Here is a 22,996-nt window from a genome sequence, read left to right on the forward strand (position 1 = left end):
AGATAGCGCATACAGGGGAGAGCCATATCAGTGTCTTCAGTTTGGAAAGGCCTTAATACAATATTGAGTCTCAAGGTGCATCAGAAAATACATACTAGAGTAACACATCAAACCACCCATCAGATAGCGCATACAGGGGAGAGCCATATCAGTGTCTTCAGTTTGGAAAGGCCTTAATACAATATTGATTCTCAAGGTGCATCAGAAAATACATTCTGGAGAAAGTACCCAATTCATGCAGTACACAAAAAAGTGCAATGTTCATCAGAGGATGCAAGCAGTAGAAAAGGCAAGGACAAAAAGGCCTTTACCCGAAAGACTCATCTCAAGAAGAACCAGAAGATCCATTCATATGATGTGCTGCCCTGCTTATGCATAATGGAGTATCACATACTGAAATATTTAGGATTTTATGAGTTTTAAACAAAATGTGAAGTACATGATGAAGTATTATTTCTTTGAAAATTGTGATGTGGTAGAGATTAAAATAAAATGTTGTACAAAAATTATGCGAGTTTTTGTCAAGTATGTACAGTATATGTGTGTGTGGGGGGGGGATATATGTTTTGGTGTGTACAATATGCATCGACAATCAGCAGTAATGGCTTGTTTTAAAAGTTGTGGTCTTCTGTACACACAGGTCACCCTCTGGTCACTTCAGCTCAGTTTCAAATCAAACTTTACATTGTTCATCCATTGATTCAGTAACAAGACTTGTAAAGACCGTGAATGAAACTATTAAAAATGAATAAAACATGTATTTATGTTAGGCACTAAGCACACATTTTTATTTTTCAAATCACTGACAGAATTCGCCCATCATTGTTCTCTCCTACACAATATTGAAAATATGTTTTTCCTGCAAGGACTTTAATATGAGATACCTCACATAAAAATGTCATGAGATGCAATCTCTTTTTGCCCCTTCATTCATGGGCTTAAATGAAATGACGTATTATAATACAAAACAGAACTTAAATGTCAGGATCTACTGAAATATTTCAAGAAGCTAAAGAGTCAGATAGAAGATTCATTATATTAACAGCACAGAGTGGAGTCAGATTACTGATCTCACATTACTGATGGGTGTGTATGAAATGTAGGATCCCAATCATTCTTATGGTGGATATGGCCCTTTCACTGCATGTTTATATTATGTCTGCTGGTGAAACTCTGTGAAGATTAAAGACTGTTCCAGGTTTATTAGTGAGTACCACAACACATGCATGCAACCTGAAGAAGAGAATTTCTATAGCTGGGTATCTTCAGTTGAGTGAGACATGTAGTTTGGATCGTTAGCCATATTCATTTCTGTTGTATTCTTAAGGTAGTGTGCCCAATCACAGGAATCCAGACATTGTAGTTGAGCAAGATATTCCACTGCCATTCACAGTCAAAACAAAAAATGTCTTCTGAATTGAGAGACACAAAAACACAAAAGCTTTAAAGGAAAGTGGAGGTTTATATGCAGGTCTAAAAGTCTTTTTATCTTCTGTCCTTTTTGTTTAACTGGAAATCACCACAGCCCCCTCTTGTATCTGTCTGGTTGAAAGACCTCATGTTTTTCTTAAAATTAGAGAAAATCAAATTCAGTCTACGTGGGGACACAAGTAGATTTTTCAAGCACTGGCAACCATTTATAGAATACTTCACTGACTTACAAACACTCCCATGATTTGGCTTCTATTCTCATTCTACACTGCCCTAGTATTTATAGGACAGATATTTATTCCTTTCCATAACCTGTTATGCAGCTAACCACCAATATTCTGTCCACCATGTTTTTTTTTTATTGTTATTCATTATTATTATTTATTTTTTGTGTGTGTTTGTTTTAGGTTCATCTTTACTGTGCTTATGATTTGTGTGTCTGAGTTGAATCTGTATACCTGTTTTGTTAAGGGATGGGGATTGGGTGGGTGTGTGGGAGGGGGTGGGGTGGTGGGAGGTTGTGCTCTTTGACTCTTGAATTAATATTTGTACTGTACAATTTTTCATCTGTGCGTTAAAAAGCAATAAAAAAACCTTGTTTAAAAGTCTTTTTATCCTCTGTCCTGATATCAAGTTATAAACTATTATAAACATACATGAATTCACACACACATACACATATGTCTTCAGAAATACACACACAAACATAGAATTTCGAAAGCTTTCAGGAACAATGGAAGGTTTCTTCAGTTGACCAGCCCACCCCATCTACCACATGACTTTTCAGCTCACACCTCCAAGCCAACACCACATATCCTTCCATACCCAATCACCTTTCAGTTCACACCTCCAACCCAACCCCACATATCCTTCCCTACCCAATCACCTTTCAGTTCACACCTCCAACCCAACCCCACATATCCTTCCATACCCAATCACCTTTCAGTTCACACCTCCAACCCAACCCCACATATCCTTCCATACCCAATCACCTTTCAGTTCACACATCCAGGAATGGCCCATCTACCCTCCTTTGTGATGTCTCTGCTGGTTAAACCCTGACCACGCCAACATGACTACCATCACACGTGAACAATGCATCGATATTTAGCAGACACTTTTGTCCAAAGTGACATTCAAAGGAAGGCAATGAACATGGAATTCCTTCCCAAACTCCTTTGTAATTGTAATTTGCATTCCAAGAGCTCCTGCATTTATAAAACACCCTGGCTTCATTGTGTGATTTACTCAATGAAATGTGAGACCCATTGAGAATAGAGACACCATGGGAAAACCTTAATGATGGGATTTAATTTGCAGTCTGTTACATTTAAGACCTTTAAAATGTCTGCTGTCATTTTTTCTCCAGATCTCTTGCTCATATGCCTGCATCTTTGCTTATATTTACAGTGCAGTCTCTAGGTGTTAATTTTTAGCCTTAGGGACTTCCAAATGATATCCTGCTCTATCAAATAGCCAGTCAATCAATGATACATTGTTTTTAGTGTTGTAGTTCTAATGTAACAAATAGTGGAGAGAGAGGATACTATTTTTTTTTTTTAAATATTCTCGAATGTTATAGCAGACATTCAAAGGATCCATTCAGGCAAAAGCAGTACAGAGGAAAAAAGAAAGTCATCAGCAATCGGCAATAAGGAAGAAAACACATGAATTCTCCCAGTGTTTCAAAACCTTTGCTGAACCTTCTGCTCTTGCAATTCATCCACCGACACACATGATTAAAGCCCCATCCTTGTTCTCAGTGTGGTGAGGCCTTTACTGAAATGGGTCATGATTCTTCTGATTGTGGAAAGACTTTTAGTCAAATTTCTAATTTCAAAAGATACCAGAGGATTCATACTGAGGAAAAGCCCCATCATTGTGGAAAGGCCTTTAATAGACTATTTGCCCTCAAGGTACACCAGAAACTACGTTCAAGACAAAGCCCCTTCTGTGAAGTACATATGATATCATCCACCCTGTACTGGTGGAGATTAGTGTTCTCAGTGTGGAGAACCCTTTAGTCAATGTTCTAATACTAACACTCAACTGGGGCGCACAAACGAAGCCTCATCAGTGTTGGCGATGTAAAAAGGCTAACAATAAACCAGCTTGTCTGAAAAGATGTCAGAAGATACATATATACAAACGAAAATCAATATCAGTGTGTACGCGTTTAGGCTCCCAATCATTCTTATGGTGGCTTTATGGCCTTTTTATTCACGTGATTTGTGTTTATTCACGTTGTGCTCATAAAGTAAGTAACAGAGTGAAAGGCCCTTGCATTCTACTTCAGCTGAGCATTCCATTGCCACCCACAGTCAAAACATGAACAAATTAAATGTTTTTCTCTAAAAAGGCTGACGCCATTAAAAAAAACCTTACAAAATGTTTCTATAGGATTCAGACTGGATAGTTTCAAGAACCATCATGAAATTGTAAGAAATGAAGGAAGTTTCTTTGTTTTTGGTGCAGCAATCTTTATTCCAGTAAATTGCAGTATTGAAGCGAATGGAAAATACTCTGGATTCAGTGGTGTAGGTCTGAACCACAAGCATCACCAACTCCAGCCATATATAGTGTTTAAGACACCTCCTAGGCTTCTAAGGTAAATGTTCTGGGCTTGTAATGCAAAACAACTCTGGCAACCTTTTGTTGTTCTGTATGATAATCAGGTTTCTATGTCCTGCTGCCTGAAAAGGTTCTCAATGGCCTACCCCATTCCCATACTATGATTAATTGCAGCCACACCTTAGTTTGCTTCCTGACCCCAGGTGTTTGAGTAAATCCAGTGTGGGGACCTTTCGTTTGTTACCATGATATGATTACCATTTTGGATGATTATGTTTCCCACATTTTGGTGGTCCCAGCAGCGGCTTGATCATGAATCTTACAAAATACATGCAGACTGAGGAAGAGGGTTTCTATAGCAGGGTAACTGCAGTAGATTGAGACATGTAGTTTGGATCGTTAGCCTTCTGCAGATTGAATGAGAGGCTGTCTATAGCAGGGTAACTTCAGTAGTCACTGAGGAAGAACACATGTCTGAATGCAGGTGTTTACATGATTCATTGATAATTAGGCTACTCATGTGTGTGTATGAAATGTAGGCTCCCATTCATATTATTATGGTGTCTGAGTGACTTAAGTACCTAGGATAAATGAACGCTTTCTTCAGTTTCCAATCCCACCTGTCCTCTTATTCCCCATCACATTTTCAGCTCACACCCACTGCCACACACAATAAAACAGGTGAAAAGTCCTTGAACATGAAGTATTAAGTATTCTGATTAAGAACTGAGGCTTTCTTCAGATTTCCACCCCACTCCCCCTTTCCTTTCTTAACCATCACCTCTCAGTTCACACATCCACCTTTATCCATGTTTACTTCTGTTGTATTCCTATAGTGAGGTACACAATGAAAGGGCTCTTACATTGTGCTTCAACTGAGCATTCCACTGCCACCTATTAGTCAAAACATGAACAAATCAAAAGCATTCAGAGTGAACTGGGGTAAATATCTGGGATTTTGGTAATAATAACGTTTTAGGTCACCTTGTTTCTTATTAACTCAGTTGTTTGGGTAGCTTCTCACTGGTCGGTCTGATATTAACCCTATATCAGTATTAAAATACAAACACACAGGCTTTCTACCGTTTACCAACCTACCTTCTCCTGCTCAATCACCTTTCAGTTAACACCTCCACCCCACCCCCACCTACCCTCCTGTGTGGAGATTCTACAGGCTGAGCTATTGCCACGCCCACCTTAGGGCCATCAGATGTGTAAACGGTGCATATACACATGGAATCCCTTCCCATAATCCTTTGGTATTCTAGTCTCCATCACAAAGGTTCCTGCAGCTGATTGGATGAGCCACCTTTTTAAGGCAGACACTGGGGTGGTCTGGCAGTATAGTGTGTATGTGTAACTCACAGACAGTACAACTCTACTGCAGTTCTTGTAGGCACATCTTGACTATATTAGACTTGTATTGAAGGAAAGATCAAGGATTTATTTTGCAAAACAGAACTAAAATGTCAGGATCTACTGAACCATCACAACTGCTGATGTCAGTGAAGGAGGAGATAAAAGAAGAAGAATTTGATGATTTCCTGCAAGAGTATCTGTCTTCATTTCAGAGAGTGGAAGAAAAGCCTGGACTGGAACATGACTGTAAGACTGAATCAGAAAGATCCCCAACCTTGGCCTGCAAAAAAGAAAAGCCTTCAATGATGGAAATTAAAGAGGAGGATGAATCGGATTTAAGAGAATATGATCACGATGATTCTCCTTCAAGTAAGTTGCAGATTATTTTTTATCATGAAAAAGCACAATATGCATATTACCTTAATCAAGGGGTACTATTATTTTTACATTTAAAAGAGAGAAAGTGTCTGTAACTCATGTGTCTGTATCTTTGTGTGCATTTAGTCTCCAGGTAGACAATTATTCTATTGAACACTTTTGTCCTAAATAACGTCCAAATGAGGAATAATTCTAGCCAATAGCTAATAATAAAAAGATATTTAAAAATATGAAGAAATTATTTTATAATGAAAATCTTGACAAATACAGTAGTTAGCTTAGGAAACGATCTTGCCATTTTGCCACTTCTAGTGTGTGTTACTATTAACTCATGTAAAGTTATGTAAACATAACATACTTAATTGTGTCAATAAGAACACGTGGAAAAGCAACTCAAAGGTTTCTGCCTATTCCCATTATTATTGTACGAGTTACAAGAGACTGTAACATCAGCTAAATAACTGGCATAATATTTTATTTAATAATAAGGGAGTTAAAAATATTTCATACCATTTATACTGTTATGAATAGGTTATTTAAAAGTTGATTTAAAAAACCCCTGGCTTTATTTTTTGCTTTACTCAATGAAATGTGAGACTAGTTGAGAGAATAGAGATACCATGGGAATACCATAATAAAGGGATATTACTTGTAGTACGTTGCATTTCAAACATTTAAAATGCCTACTTTCGATAATTAGTGAGGATATTATTTTAAAAATATTTTGCAATGTTATAGGAGACGTTCAAAGGATCCATTCTACAAAAAGGAGTCCAGAGGACAGAAGAAAGAAAGTCATCAGACATCAGCAACCGAACAAAAGGAACAAAAAACATGAATGCTCCCAGTGTTTCAAAACCTTTGCTGCACCTTCCGCTCTTGCAATTCATCAACGCACACACACAGGAGAAAAGCCATATAAGTGTTCTCAGTGTGGAAAAACCTTTAAAGGAAAGGGTGATCTCAAGAAACACCTGATGATCCATACTGGAGAAAAACCCCATCAGTGTTCTCAGTGTGGAAAGACCTTTAGTCACAAGAGTAATCTCAAGACACACCAGCGGATCCACACTGGGGAAAAGCCATATCATTGTTCTCATTGCGGAAAAACCTTTAGTCAAAAGGGTGATCTCAAGAACCACCTGATGATCCATACTGGAGAAAAGCCACATCAGTGTTCTCAGTGTGAAAAGGCCTTTACTGTAATGGGTAGTCTCATAAGACACCAGAGGATCCATACTGGGCAAAAGCCATATCAGTGTTCTCAGTGTGAAAAAGCCTACAGTGATTTGGGTAATCTCAAAAAACACCAGAAGATCCATACTGGGCAAAAGCCATATCAGTGTTCTCAGTGTGAAAAGGCCTTTCCTGGAATGAGTAGTCTAAAAATGCACCAGAGGATCCACACCGGAGAAAAGCCATATCATTGTTCTCAGTGTGGAAAGACTTTTAGTCAAAATGGTGATCTCAAGATACACCAGAGGATCCATACTGGGCAAAAGCCATATCATTGTTCTCAGTGTGAAAGGGCCTTTAGTCAAAAGGGTGATCTCAAGAAACACCTGATGACACATACTGGAGAAAAGCCACATCAGTAAAAATGTTATTTCACTATAAACTGATGGTGTGTTCTTATCCCATACACGTTTTGTAAAAATCAGTTGATTGCCCCTGTGTATGTCAGTTGGTGTGTGTTTGAAGTGTAGACATGCATTCATTTGATGTTTGTTTTCTATAGTTAGGTATTTTCAAAAATCCATCAATCATGAGCAGACTATGAAGGCTGATGTTTGAATAGTAGACACCCATTCATTCTTATGTTGCCTCTGTGACCTGCATCTCTGTGTAGGTTTGAGTCTGTTCCACTTTTCAGTGTGATTTCTGCCAAAAATAAAGGATTTTAAAATAATGTATATATTTCTGTTGTATCATTAATACATATATTACACATATTCTAGTTGGGCAAGACACTTAAAAAAAAATGACAAGTCCTCGAACATGAAGTTTGCAAACTGGAAACTTGCTTCAGATTACCACTCCACTAGGCCTTTCTTACCCACCATCTCTCAGATCACACATTCACCCCACCCCCCTACTATACTCCTTTGTGTAGTTTCAGCAGGTTGAGCTAGAGGTGTAAATGGTGCTCATAGACATGGAATCCCTAGATGTGAAAACATAATCAGCTGAAATAATATATATTTGTATTAATGCCATGTTTTCAACAAAACATTTTGCAGTCCTCCATTTGGTTTGAAAAAAATATTTTATAGCCAGTCAGATATGTACATTTAAAAATAATTGGGTGAAACATAGATGGTTTATCAACCGCTTTTAAAAGTTGTTGTCATCTGTACAAACAGGTCACCTCTGGTCACTTCAGCTCAGTTTCAAATAAAGCTTTACATTGTTCAACCATTGATTCAATGACAAGACTTGTAAAGACAGTGAATTTAACAACTAAGAATGAATAAAACATGTATTTATGTTAGCACTAAGCACACATTTTTTTCAAATCACTGAGAGTATTCGCCCATCATGGTTCTTTCCTACACGATGTTGAAAATATATTTTTCCTGCAAGGATTTTAAGATGAGATACCGCGCATAAAATTGTCATGAGATGCAATCTCTTTTTGCCCATTCATTTATGGACTTAAATGAAATTACGTTTTATAATACAAAACAGAACTTTAATGTCAGGATCTAGTGAAAGATTAGATAGAAGATAAATTAGATCAACAGCACAGAGTGGAGTCAGATTACTGATCTCACATTACTGATGGGTGTGAATGAAATGTAGGATCCCAATCATTCTTATGGTGGATATGGCCCTTTCACTGCATGTTTATATTATGTCTGCTGGTGAAACTCTGTGAAGATTAAAGACTGTTCCTGATTGTTTAGTACCACACCACATACATGCAAAATGAAGAAGATGATTTATACATCTGGGTTTCTTTACTCTAGTGAGACATGTAGTTTGGATCGATAGGCGTTTTCATTTTTGTTGTATTCTTAATGTTGAGTGCCTAATCACAGGAGTCCACATAATTGTAGTTGAGAGAGATATTTCACTGCCGTTCACAGTCAAAACAAAAAAATGTCTTCACAAAAACACACAAAGCTTTAAAGAAGATTGGAGGCTTATATGGAGGTCTAATAATCTTTGAATCCTCTGTCCTCATATCAAGTTATTAACTATTATAAAACATAAACGTCCACATATGTCTTCAGAAATACACACACAAGCATACAGTTTCAAAATCTTTCAGGAACAATGGAAGGTTTCTTCAGTTGACCAGCCCACCCAATCTACTACATGACCTTTCAGTTCACACCTCCAACCCAACCCCACATATCCTTCCATACCCAATCACCTTTCAGTTCACACCTCCAACCCAACCCCACATATCCTTCCCTACCCAATCACCTTTTAGTTCACATCCCCAACCCAACCCCACATATCCTTCCATACCCAATCACCTTTCAGTTCACACCTCCAACCCAACCCCACATATCCTTCCCTGACCAATCACCTTTCAGTTCACACCTCCAACCCAACCCCACATATCCTTCCCTACCCAATCACCTTTCAGTTCACACATCCAGGAATGGCCCATCTACCCTCCTTTGTGATGTCTCTGCAGGTTAAACCCTGACCACGCCAACATGACTACCATCAGACGTGAACAATACATTGATATTTAGCAGATGCTTTTGTCCAAAGAGACATTCAAGGAAGGCAATGCACATGGAATTCGTTCCCAAAACTCCTTTATCATTCTAATTTACATTCCAAAAGTACCTGCAATTATAAAACACCCTGTCATCATTGTGTGCTTTACTCACAGAATGTGAGACCCATTGAGAATAGAGATACCATCGGAAAACCTTAATGATATAGTGGCTATATGGCCTTTTTACCGGCAAAGCCTTTTATCATTCACATGATTTCTGTTTATTCCTGTTATGTTCAAAAAAGTAAGGTGCAGAGTGAAAAGACCCTTACATTCTACTTCAGCTGAGCATTCCATTGCCACCCACAGTGAAATCATGAACAAATTAAAAGTTTTTCACTAAAAAGGCTGACCCCATTAAAACTCATCAGAGGACACACACAGCAGAACATCTTTAACAGAAAAACCTTACAAAATATTTGATATATGCAATGACTCTAATAATCACCATCCAAATATTAGCAACTTTGACCTGCAAAGAAGAAATTCAAAGACTATAATGCATCTTCTTAAGAAATTTTAAATCTATCACCATTTTTATTTACATTTAAAGAAAATACATTTTTTTGGTTGGCTTTAAGTTGTTCTTTACTCTACTCTTGAGAGATTATATAGGAATGTCACTACTCTGGGCTAGAATAAGCTGTTTGTTACAAGCTTATCCTATGCGATTTCCAAGAAAAGTACAATTTTAGGGGACTTTAGAACAATTTTTACCAAAATACGGCAGCAAAAAGAGAACAAGACATGAAAGCAAACTGTTAAATATTCAAATACATTTAATATCAATATGTTATGGATCCTATGTCGTATTAATCTGATGAAAAGGGTTTCAGGTAAAGTGTTTCTATAGGATCCAGACTGGATAGTTTCAAGAACCATCATGAAATTGTAAGAAATTAAGGAAGTTTCTTTGTTTTTGATGCAGCAATCTTTATTCCATTAAATTGTAAAATTGAAGCGCATGGAACATACTCTGGATTCAGTGGTGTAGGTCTGAACCACAAGCATCCCCAACTCCAGCCCTATATAGTGTTTAAGACACCTCCTAGGCTTCTAATGCAAATGAGCTGGGCTTGTAATGCAAAACAACTCTGGCAACCTTTTGTTGTTCTGTATGATAATCAGGTTTCTATGTCCTGCTGCCTGAAATGGTTCTCAATGGCCTACCCCATTCCCAGACTATGATTAATGCAGTCACACCTTAGTTTGCTTCCTGACCCCAGGTGTTTGAACAAATCCAGTGTGGGGACCTTTCCTTTGTTACCATGATATGATTACCATTTTGGATGATTATGTTTCCCACATTTTGGTGGTCCCAGCAGCGGCTTGATCATGAATCTTACAAAATACATGCAGACTGAGGAAGAGGGTTTCTATAGCAGGGTAACTGCAGTAGATTGAGACATGTAGTTTGGATCGTTAGCCTTCCGCAGATTGAAGAAGAGGGTTTCTATAGCAGGGTAACTTCAGTAGTCATTGAGGAAGAACACATGTCTGTTTACTTGACTCACTGATAATTAGGCTACTCATGTGTGTGTATAAAATGTAGGCTCCCATTCATATTATTATAGTGTCTGTGTGACTTACCTAGGATAAATGAAAGCTTTATTCAATTTCCAATCCCACCTGTCCTCGTATTCCCCATCACATTTCAGCTCACACCCACTGCCACCCGCAGTAAAACAGGTGAAAAGTCCTTTAACATGAAGTATGAAGTATTCTGATTAAGAATTGAGGCTTTCTTCAGATATCCACCCCACTCCCCCTTTCCTTTCCTACCCATCACCTCTCAGTTCACACATCCACCTTTATCCATGTTTATTTCTGTTATATTCCTATAGTGAGGTACACAATGAAAGGGCTCTTAAATTGTGCTTCAACTGAGCACTCCACTCCCAAACCCTTAGTCAAAACGTGAACAAATAAAAATTCATTCAGAGTGAACTGGGGTAAATGTCTGGGATTTTGGTAATAATAACGTTTTAGGTCACCTTGTTTTTTATTAACTCAGTTGTGTGGGTTCTTTAAGTGAGGCTTCACACTGGTCGGTCTGATATTAACCTTATATCAGTATTAAAATACAAACACACAGGCTTTCTACAGTTTACCAGCCTACCCTCTCCTGCCCAATTACCTTTCAGTCCACACCTCAACCCCACCCCCACCTACCCTCCTGTGTGGAGATTCTGCTGGCTGAGCTATTGCCACGCCAAACTTAGGGCCATCAGATGTGAAAACGGTGCATATAAACATGTAATTCCTTCCCATAATCCGTTGGCATTCTAGTTTGCATCACAAAAGTGCCTGCAGGTGATTGGATGAGCCACCTTTTTAAGGCAGACACTAGGATGGTCTGACAGTATAGTGTGTATGTGTAACTCACAGACAGTACAACTCTACTGAAGTTCTTGTTTGCACATCTTCACTATATTAGTCTTGTATTGAAGGAAAGATCAAGGATTTATTTTGCAAAACAGAACTAAAATGTCAGGATCTACTGAACCATCACAACTGCTCATGTCAGTGAAGGAGGAGATAAAAGAAGAAGAATTTGATGATTTCCTGCAGGAGTATCTGTCTTCATTTCAGAAAATGGAAGAAAAGCCTGGACTGGAACATGAATCTAAGACTGAATCAGAAAGATCCCCAACATTGGCCTGCAAAGAAGAAAATTCTTCAATGATGGAAATTAAAGAGGAGGATGAATCGGATTTAAGAGAATATGATCGCGATGATTCTCCTGCAAGTAAGTTGCAGATTATTATGTATCATGAAAAGACATAATATGCACACAACATTAGTCATTGGATACTATTATTGTTACATTTAAAAGAGAGAAAGTGTCTGCCATTGGTTTTCTCCAGTTCTGTAAGGGTTCAAATACACATACTCGTCTTTTTTCAGGCGCAGACACTTCAGTAACGCCTTGGCAAAGTGCGGAGGCCAAAACAGGCTTTTCACAGCTAATAATAATCACTCCGCGATGAAAGCGCATTGATGAAAACCGTTCATTCAAAATTCTGACGTTGAAAATGGAACTATTTTTTGTTTTAAAATGTAAATTTGTTGACTGTAGAATTGTTTTATAAAAACAATACTCGTGGGAGCGGGGTAGGTAAGGGATAATCCCACTCCCACTCGTGCTAATTGCTTAATCATACCACATCTTCCAGCATCAAAACAAGAAATAAGTGATAAAGTAGTTAAGCCCGCCTGTTGCTTGATCTGATTGGCTGCCTGGGCCGAGTGTGACATTGATGAGCGGTGCGCTTCCCTGCCTTGCGCTGGAAAGTTGAGAATAGTTCAACTTTTAAGCGCACCTAAAAAACGCTACAAAGACGTAACGCGTGGTGGAGAAGGGGCGCACACGCAAAGCGCGCCGTACCATAGGAATCAATGCATTTGCTCGCGTCCCGTTTTAAAAAAAACGTGTATGTGTATTTGAACCCTAACTGAGGTGTCGGTTTCTCTGTCTTTAGTCTCTGCAGTTAGTCTCTAGGTAGACAAGTATTCTATTGACTACTTTTGTCCTAAATTTCTTCCACATGAGGAACAATTCTAGCCAATAGCTAATAATGAAAATATATTTAAAAATATAAAGAAATAATTTGTAAAATGAAAATCTTGACAAATATGATAGTTATGTTGAAGTGAATATGCCATGATGTAAGAAGGTTTCTTCCTATCGTAGCTTTTTAACTATCTCTAGCTTAGGGAACCATCTTCACAGTGTGTGTTAATATTAACTCATTCAACTTTCTGTTAATATGTATACTTAATTGTGTCAATAACAACAGGTGGAAAAGCAACCCGAAGGTTTCTAACCTTTCTCATTATAATTGTATGAGGTACAAGAGACTGTAACATCAGCTAGAAAACTTGCATGGTATTTTTTTATATTAATAATAGAGTTAAAAATATTTCATGCCATTGGAACTCAGATATTAATACTATTATGAATATGTTATTTAAAAGTTTATTTAAAAACCCCTGGCCTTATCTTCTGCTTTACTCAATGAAATGTGAGACCTGTTGAGAGAATAGAGAGACCATGCGAATACCCTAATAAATGGATATTACTTGCAGTCGGTTGTATTTAAAACAATTCAAATGCCTACTTCAATTAGTGATATACTATTTAGGCAAATAGCCAGTCAATACAAAACTACATTTTCACATGAATTATACTGTGTATTTTTATTGTAACAAATCGAGAATATCGATGATTGAGAATTGTGGATATTATTTAAAAAAATATTTTGTAATGTTATAGGAGACGCTCAAAGGATCCATTCTAGAAAAAGGACTCCAGAGGAAAGAAGACATCAGCTGTCGAAGACAAGGAACAAAAAGCATGAATGCCTCCAGTGTTTCAAAACCTTTGCTGCACCTTCAACTCTTGCAATTCATCAACGCACACACACAGGAGAAAAGCCACATCAGTGTTCTCAGTGTGGAAAGGCCTTTAGTCAAAAGGGTGAGCTCAAGATACACCAGAGGATACACACCGGAGAAAAGCCATATCATTGTTCTCAGTGTGGAAAAACTTTTAGGCAAAGGGGTAATCTTAAGATACACCAGAGGATCCACACCGGAGAAAAGCCATATCATTGTTCTCAGTGTGGAAAAACCTTAAGTCGAAAAGGTGAGCTCAAGAATCACCTGATGACACATACTGGAGAAAAGCCACATCAGTGTTCTCAGTGTGGAAAAACCTTTAGTCGAAAGGATGAGCTCAAGATACACCAGAGGATCCATACAGGGGAAAAGCCATATATGTGTTCTCAGTGTGGAAAGGCCTTTACTGAACTGGGTAAACTCATTACACACCAGAGGATCCATAGTGGGGAAAGGCCATATCATTGTTCTCAGTGTGGAAAAACCTTTAGTCAAACAGGTCATCTCAAGAAACACCAGGTGATCCACACCGGAGAAAAGCCATATCATTGTTCTCAGTGTGGAAAGGCTTTTAGTCAAAATAGTGGTCTCAAGCTACACCAGAGGATCCACACCGGAGAAAAGCCATATCATTGTTCTCAGTGTGGAAAAACCTTTAGACTAAAGGGTGTTCTCAAGACTCACCTGATGACACATACGGGAGAAAAGCCACATCAGTGTTCTCAGTGTGGAAAAACATTTTGTGTAAAGGGTGAGCTCAAGATACACCAGAGGATCCATACTGGGGAAAAGCCACATCAGTGTTCTCACTGCCAGAAGGCCTTTGCTGAAATGGGTACACTCATCAGACACCAGAGGATCCATACTGGGGAAAAGCCATATCACTGTTCTCAGTGTGGAAAGGCCTTTAATGTAATGGGTAGTCTCATTAGACACCAGAGGATCCATACTGGGCAAAAGCCTTATCAGTGTTCTCAGTGTGACAAGGCCTTTACTGAAATGGGTAATCTCAGGAGACACCAGAAGATCCATACTGGGGAAAAGCCACATAAGTGTTCTTAGTGCGTAAAGGAATTGTGTCAAAAGGGTGATCAAAAGAAACACCAGAGGATCCACACCGGCGAAAAGCCATATCATTGTTGTCAGTGTGGAAAAACCTTTAGTCAAAAGGATAATCTCAAGAAACACCTGATGACCAATACTAGAAAGACTTTTTAAATGAAAGGGTCATCTCAAGGCACACCAGAAGATCCACAGTGGAGAAAAGCCACATCAGTGTTCTCAGTGTGAGAAGGTCTTTACTAAAATGAGTATATTCATTGGACACCAGAGGATCCATACTGGGGAAAAGCCATATCACAGTTCTCAGTGTGGTTTGACTTTTAGACGATTGAGATGTCTCAAGCCTCACCAGATGATCCATACTGGGGACAAGAACCTCACCAAAATGCGTGATATATGCAAAGACTGAAATATACACCAATCAAATATTACCAACCTTGACCTGCAATGAATAAGGTAATGCCTTTATGGAAATTAAAGAGGAGAAATTCTTCATTTATATTTAATGGCCTGAATTTTAGTTTGCTGACTTTAAGATGTGTTCGCTTTAAGAGATGCAATGGGAATATCTTTACCATGGGCTACTATGAGCTGGGTATTGTTGCTTATTCTGGCCTCCTAATGGTGGTATATGGTAATGCACAGTCTGTCCCAGCCATTGCCATTCCCCCCATTCATCTAGTGTAAAGTGTGTGAAAGATTGAAAACTGCATTGAAGTCAAAATGATGTTAGTAATGTGATTGATATCCACTAGTTATGTGGATCTATGCCTGTTATCTCTTTAAAAGATAAATCATCTTCTGACATATTTTGTAACTCAATTGTGAAAGAAACGTGATAACATATTTTTGTGTCCATGTGAAATATTGCTGTGTCCATCTGCATTCAGCCATTCAACTTGCTTGGATAAAGCATGTCAAAATAAATATCTGTTGCCAACCTCTGTCATATTGATGTGTTATTTGAGTGAGTCCAGGAACAGTGAATACATTTTTAATAATCGTATTCCATTATTTTCTTTAAAATGTTAGGGGCAATGTGAGCAGCGGTTTGGGAAACACTTTTATAACCAGATAGATATGCAAGCATAATACTGAAATGCTTAATCAACTGAAATAATCTAGATCTTTGGTAGCCAGCCAGATATGTAAATGTACACAGACATTTGGTGAAATGTAGACGGTTTATTAATGGCTTGTTTTAAAGTTGTGGTCAACAGTTGTATGATTAATAACAAAAACCACATATATTCTAGTTGGGCAAGATACTCAACTGCCACCCAGAGTCAAAAAATCCTCTGACATGATGTTTGAAAACTGGACTTTCTTCAGATTACCACTCCCCTCACCTTTCTTACCCATCACATCTCAGTTCACACATCCACCCCACCCCCTACTATACTCCTTTGTGTAGTTTCAGCAGGTTGAGCTATGATCATGCCCACCTGAGGACCACCAGAGGTGTAAATGGTGCTCAGAGACATGGAGATCCTGCCCATAATCCCTTGTCACTCTAGTTTGCATTCCAAAAGCTACTGCAGCTGATTGCTCAGATTTGAACTCAGGGAGAAAGAGCACTATAGAAACATCGCATAGGGGAGTCTGAACTTACCTCTGTAAGGTAGACACTATGATGCTCTGGATAAATACTGAACTCACCATTTGAGAGCAATTACAGCATTATAAACAGAAATATCAAGCAGTTACTTCATCTACAAGCCTTTGGTCTGTTTATTCCTGATGGTGGAAGGACGGGTGACTCTCTGGGTAGATTCACCTGCAGCTCACCTCTTTGCAGTAGTGTAGTAGCTCAAGCAGTCACATATCATATCAACAACTCTACAGTAATGCCTCAAATTCCATTCTCAGATAACAGCCACATCACATTAAGTCTAAAAAAGTACATCCTTTGAAACAGGTAAACAAACTCCTCTCCATACACTATTCCAATCTCTCTCAAAATGTGTACATATTTTTGTTGTTAATAGCCTCTACAAGGGTGGTAATAGAACTTGCTCAAGAACCATTGATTTATATATTACACAAACTAGTATAAAATATAAACAACAAACTAATAAAGAAATAATGTGGATACTCATGTATAATATAACTATCTGAGAATGAAGCATTCTTTCTACAAAAATTCCAATTGAGCAAAAGTGTGTGAGACATTGGTCTGTAATGAAGATGTAGTATGATGCCATCATGGCTGAAAATGCACTGCAGGGGAGCACTGGAGGCAGGCACTGCTAAGACCCTGATTGCCAATGACCACATCACACATACAGTAGCACTGCTGAAAGCTTCATGTTGAGTATGAGTTGCTTAGTAAAACGTTTGCATTTCTTCAATGTTTTTTTAGTTGGAGTACTTGCAAGAATTAAGTTATTGTTAATAATGTGAGTTGCATATGTTCTTGTGGTAGTTTTAAAGTAAGATACATTATCATATGAGGTCAAAACCATTGAAATGTAAGGCATAATCAGATGAAAAGCGAAGAATTCAGAATTAACTGGGGTTAATATCTGGGATTCTGGGGCAAATGATAATGTCCTGTGTTATCACAAAAATGTCCCATGAATTGTATTTAATTCCATTCTTTTTTAAGTGGAGCTTCACAGGTATGTAGGTGATATTAAACGTTCTCCTCTATCCTTATATCAGTGTTATACACGCACACAAAACACAGATGCTACTTAATACTCACCTAAGCATATGTAGTGGGCTATCCTCAGTGCCGCACGCCCATACACACCATCACACATACACCCGATCATGCTTGGTTCACTCCAGTCCACTAGGGACAGCAAGGTGTCATTGGATGCACTCTGCAAGGCAGGGAAGGATAAGAGAAGAAATTGGGAAGCTTTAGTTTGAACTCCATGCCTTGACACCTGAATTTGTTCCTTCACCTTTCAAGGTAATATAACCTTTTCTTGTGGGTTTGAACTGCTGTAATTGAATATGTATGATCTCAAAACAAGCATACTGGTTAATGGGGTGTTACTTTGTTAAAGGATGTCTGTGTGTGTGTTTAATGATGTTAGTGGATTGTGATCGAGCATGGCTTTGGTCCACTGATGGTGGTAGCCTATCTTGAATCCTGATGCAAAAGTGAACCTGAAATGATGTTGGAAGCCTGTCTTGATGAATTATGCATTTGGAAGAGAACATTAAATTATGTAGGATAAAGTTTTGATGCTGTTATCTGTTGATGTGTTTGTAAATTTCGATTGTAAAAGTGTGCTTCAGTGTTTGAGTTAGTGTTATTTATATCTGACTGCTGTGTGCTCATGTTAGTTCATGTAATGGCATGTAGAACTAGACATGTAGTTCCTGCCCATAATCCCTTGTCTCTGTAGTTTGCATTCCAAAAGCTCCTGTAGTTTATTGGTTAGGCTTGAACCCAGGAAGCTAATGGGTCAGACAGAAGAAGCACTTTATTTGCACCACAAAGGGGTGTGGTACAAACTGGGATGCTCTGGATGGATACTGAACTCACCATTGGAAGGTAGACACTGGGGTTTTCTGGATGGATACTGTATGTGTAATGTAGTTTTGTAAGGTAGACACTAGGATGTATGGATAGATAGTGTATGTGTGTAATTCAACAAAAATACAATTATACTGTAGTTCTTTAATTAACTATATTATCTTTGTATTGAAGGAATGTTAGAGTGGATTTCCTTTACAAAACAAAACTGAACTGACTGACTCTTTGGAAGCATACTGTTGGAGAAAAGACTCCAACAGTACAACTACTCTGTAGTTATCTGTTTGCACATTTCACTATATTAGTCTTGTATTAAATTCAAGTTTGACTGGATTTTCTTTGAAAAACAGAACTGAAGTCTGAAATGGCAGGATCTACTGAGCCATTACAACTGCTCATGTCAGTGAAGGAGGAGATCAAAGAAGAAGAATTTGACGATTTCTTGCAAGACTATCTGTCTTCAATTCCAAAAGTGGTAGAAAAGCCTGGACTGGAGTTTAACTCTAAGACTGAAATATTCACATCACAAACCTTGACCCACAAAGAAGAAGAGTATTTGCCATTGGAAATTAAACAGGAGGAATTATCTGATTTTATAGAATATGGTCACGATGACTCTACTCCTGCAGGTAAGCTGCACATAAGTTTGTATCACAAAAAACTTGAAAAATATGAAAGTTAATATACATTTGACATCATGTTAATATGAAGCTGCAAGGGTACCCAGAGGGTTTCTGCTTATCGTAGCTTTTTAACTATCTGTCTCTAGCTTAGGAAACCATCTCCACATTTGGCCGCTGCTAGTGTGTGTTGACATTAACTCATATTAATATCTGTGAATATTGAACTTGTGTCAATATGAGGCTGCACAGGCACAGTGTTTCTACCCTTTCTACCTATTATAATTTGACTAGTTAAATTAAGGAGACTGCAACATCAGCTAGATAACTGGTATAATATTTAAAATAATAATGATAATAATATTTGATTTCATTGGAACTCAGCCATTTATATGGTTTAAGGTTAGTTAAAAGTTGATTTAAAAAAAGTTAAAACCCTCTGGCTTCATCTTCTGATTAAGTCAAAGGAATGTGAGACCTGTCTGCCATCATTTTGTCTCCAGATCGCTAATGCATGTGCCGGTGTCTCTGCCTACATTTACAGTGTAGTCTCTGGGTGTTCACTTTAAGCCTTAGGTACTTCCACGTGATATACTATTCTAGCAATAGCCAGTCAATCAAAGATATATTGTTTTCAGTGTTACTGTTAAGTAGTGCTAATGTAACAAATAGAGGAGAGACAAGATATAATTTAAAATATATATTTGTAATGTTATAGGAGACGTTAAAAGGATCCATTCAGGCCAAGGGAATACAGGGGACAGAAGAAAGAATGTCATCAGACATCAGCAATCAAATACAAGGAAGGAAAAACATGAATGCTCCCAGTGTTTCAAAAACTTTGCTGCAGCATCTGGTCTTACAATTCATCAACGAACACACACAGGGGAAAAGCCTCATCAATGTTCTCAGTGTGGAAAGACCTTTACTACCATGGGTCATCTCAAGATACACTTGATGAGCCATACTGGGGAAAAACCATATCAGTGTTCTCAGTGCGGAAAGGCCTTTAGTCGAAAGGCTGGTCTCAAGATACACCAGAGGATCCACATTGGGGAAAAGCCACATCACTGTTCTCAGTGTGGAAAGGCCTTTACTACCATTGGTCAGCTCAAGATACACCAGATGATCCACACTGGAGAAAAGCCACATCACTGTTCTCAGTGTGGAAAGACCTTTAGTCAAAAGGGTGATCTCAAGATACACCAGAGGATCCATACTGAAGAAAAGCCATATCAGTGTACTACATGTGGGACGGGTTTTAAAAGTAGCAATAACCTTAAAATCCACCAGAGGATCCATACTGGAGAAAAGCCACATCACTGTTCTCAGTGTGGAAAGGGTTTCAAAAGTAGCAGTGAACTTAGAATCCACCAGATGACACATACTGGAGAAAAGCCACATTACTGTTCTCAGTGTGGAAAGACCTTTAGTCAAAAGGGTAATCTCAAGTCACACCAGATGAGCCATACTGAAGAAAAGCCATATCAGTGTACTACATGTGGGACGGGTTTTAAAAGTAGCAATAACCTTAAAATCCACCAGATGACACATACTGGAGAAAAGCCACATCACTGTTCTCAGTGTGGAAAGGCCTTTAGTCAAAAGGGTCATCTCAAGAGACACCAGAGGATCCACACTGGGGATTAGCCGTATCATTTTACTATACGTGGGAAGGGATTTAGATATATCTCAGATATCACTGTCAGTTATACATGTCCCGTATCAAACACTTCCGTAAAATCAGCATTTTATTGAATTTCCCCCTGATATTCCAACTTATTAGTTTTCTTTGTTTTAAATTGCATAGTAGTTACACCTTGATGTTAAACTGCCATTTGTATATACTTCGTTTTGCTTCCGTATGGTGATAAAAGGAAGTGTGTGGTGTGTCCTAATTACTGCCATTGATTCAAGTCCCATTTGTTTGATGTCATGTGTGTGATGGACTGACGATAATGCTGAAGTTAGTGTGAGATTAGAAATTAGTTTTACGTTAACAACATCCCTGGATCTGAATATGTTATACTTTTATTAAACCAAATGAAAAAATGATGTGTCATGCATTTCATTAACATTTTAGTATGGCTGAAATGAGCCTATAATTAAGCAATATAGCACGGGTGGGAGTGGGGTAGGTAAGGGATAATCCCATGGGTGGTGTTCGGCCGTAGCCACAGAGGATTGTCTGAAACACATATACAAATTTACAGACAGACTTTTGTTAGAAATTAATTCAATATATTTAACAAAAATAAGACACATATACAGTCATCTCCTGATCAGGGTCGTGATGGTGTTCTCAAGAAGGACCCAGTTCCTGACTCGGGTCATGACAGCATTCTCAGGAGGGACCCAACTCCTAACTCGGGTCTCCTTTGAAAAATCGACCCTCATTGACACCTGGACCCTGTTCGGCGTACAACTGAAGCTAAGATAATTAATTTAGCTCGCAACTGGAGATTAACTAGCTCGCTAAATGAGAACAGGCCAAGCCGGTCTGGCGACGGGCGCTAATTTATTTTAACCTCAAGTTAATTTATCTCGTCAGCTAAATTGCGAGTGCACGTCTTGCTTCACAAGGCAAGAAAGGTCCATCCCCAAAACCATGATTTTTTTGAAAGGTACAATGGTCTAAACTCAAAGAAAAAGACTATTATTTTCTCCGATAAGGCAGGATATGATCATGAACGCGTTATGAAGAATTCAAGACCATAATCATGTCAAAATTCAACACTCCCGCGGCTACCACAGCAATATAAGAAGCTGTCTATAAGATCGATAATACGTGACATCTTTTCCCTCCACAGGAAGGTACTATGGTGCAGCGGGTTTAGCGTATGGCTTGCATGCTGTTGATCACTGGTTCGACTCTCCTCACCCTCGTAGGAATTGTAGTTTTAAATCGCTTTGAATAAAACCGTCTGCTAAATGACTAAATGTGAATGTATTAATAAGAAATTCAATACATTTAAGCAATGAAAAGAAATTGTGTCTATTTCTCTCTTCTTATCATGCACCCACCTTACCATCCACCTCCACCATTCACTACCGCACAAACACTAGACACGTTTGTAAAACTAAACGTTTGCGATGATGTAAGTTAAAGTAGGTAAAACAACTTTAGCCAATATCTATTTGGGTTATGTGCTCAAATTTCCTGGGATCAAAGAAAACGTTAGTATTCATGTGCAAACTAAAAATCACGTCTCAGGCTGCATTATGAAAGTTATTTCGGGTTTGTCAACTGTACCAATGTCTCAACTCTACTATAGGCTACCACTGTCATATAATTATGAGTGCTTTGTTCTCCGCATCGCCGACATTACAAAAATGAAGGCTACGACATCCAATGTTTGACGGTGGTGTATGCAATAAATGACTCGAGAAGGTCTTCAAAATTAATTATTCCTTGTCGGGTGGACATTTGGCAGCTACACAGCGCTCATACAAGAACTCATCATGATGGAAAAATGGACCTTCTTGGCGATCGCAAAGAACTCTTCCTACGCTAATCAAACTATGACTCCTTGTCAATGGGATCCCTCCTTTTGGCGTGGGTGTGGCAAGTTTAGCCAGCTAAACTTTGCTTAGCCTGCCCTGGAGCAGGCTAGGGCTAAGCGATTAATTACCATGGAAATTGAGCAAAAGTTGCTTCGCCGAATCCGCTAAAGCGGTGTTGTCTTTTTTTAGCCTGGAGTTTAGCTCGCTAAACTGCTTAGCGAGTGTCACCGAATAGTACCCTGCTCTGCAGGCCTGGGCATTTTATGTAGCTGGTTTGATAACTTGTGAATACCTTTTTAAAATATGTTCTTCGATGTAGGCTTGATTAATAACCTGGTGCAGACTGAAGAAGAGGGTTTCTATAGCTGGGTAACTTCAGTAGTCACTAAGGAAGAACCCATGGCTTAATGCAAGCGTTTACATGAGTCACTGATGATC

This window comes from Sprattus sprattus (assembly GCF_963457725.1).
Source record: "Sprattus sprattus genome assembly, chromosome: 1".
In the NCBI taxonomy this organism is placed as follows: domain Eukaryota; kingdom Metazoa; phylum Chordata; class Actinopteri; order Clupeiformes; family Clupeidae; genus Sprattus; species Sprattus sprattus.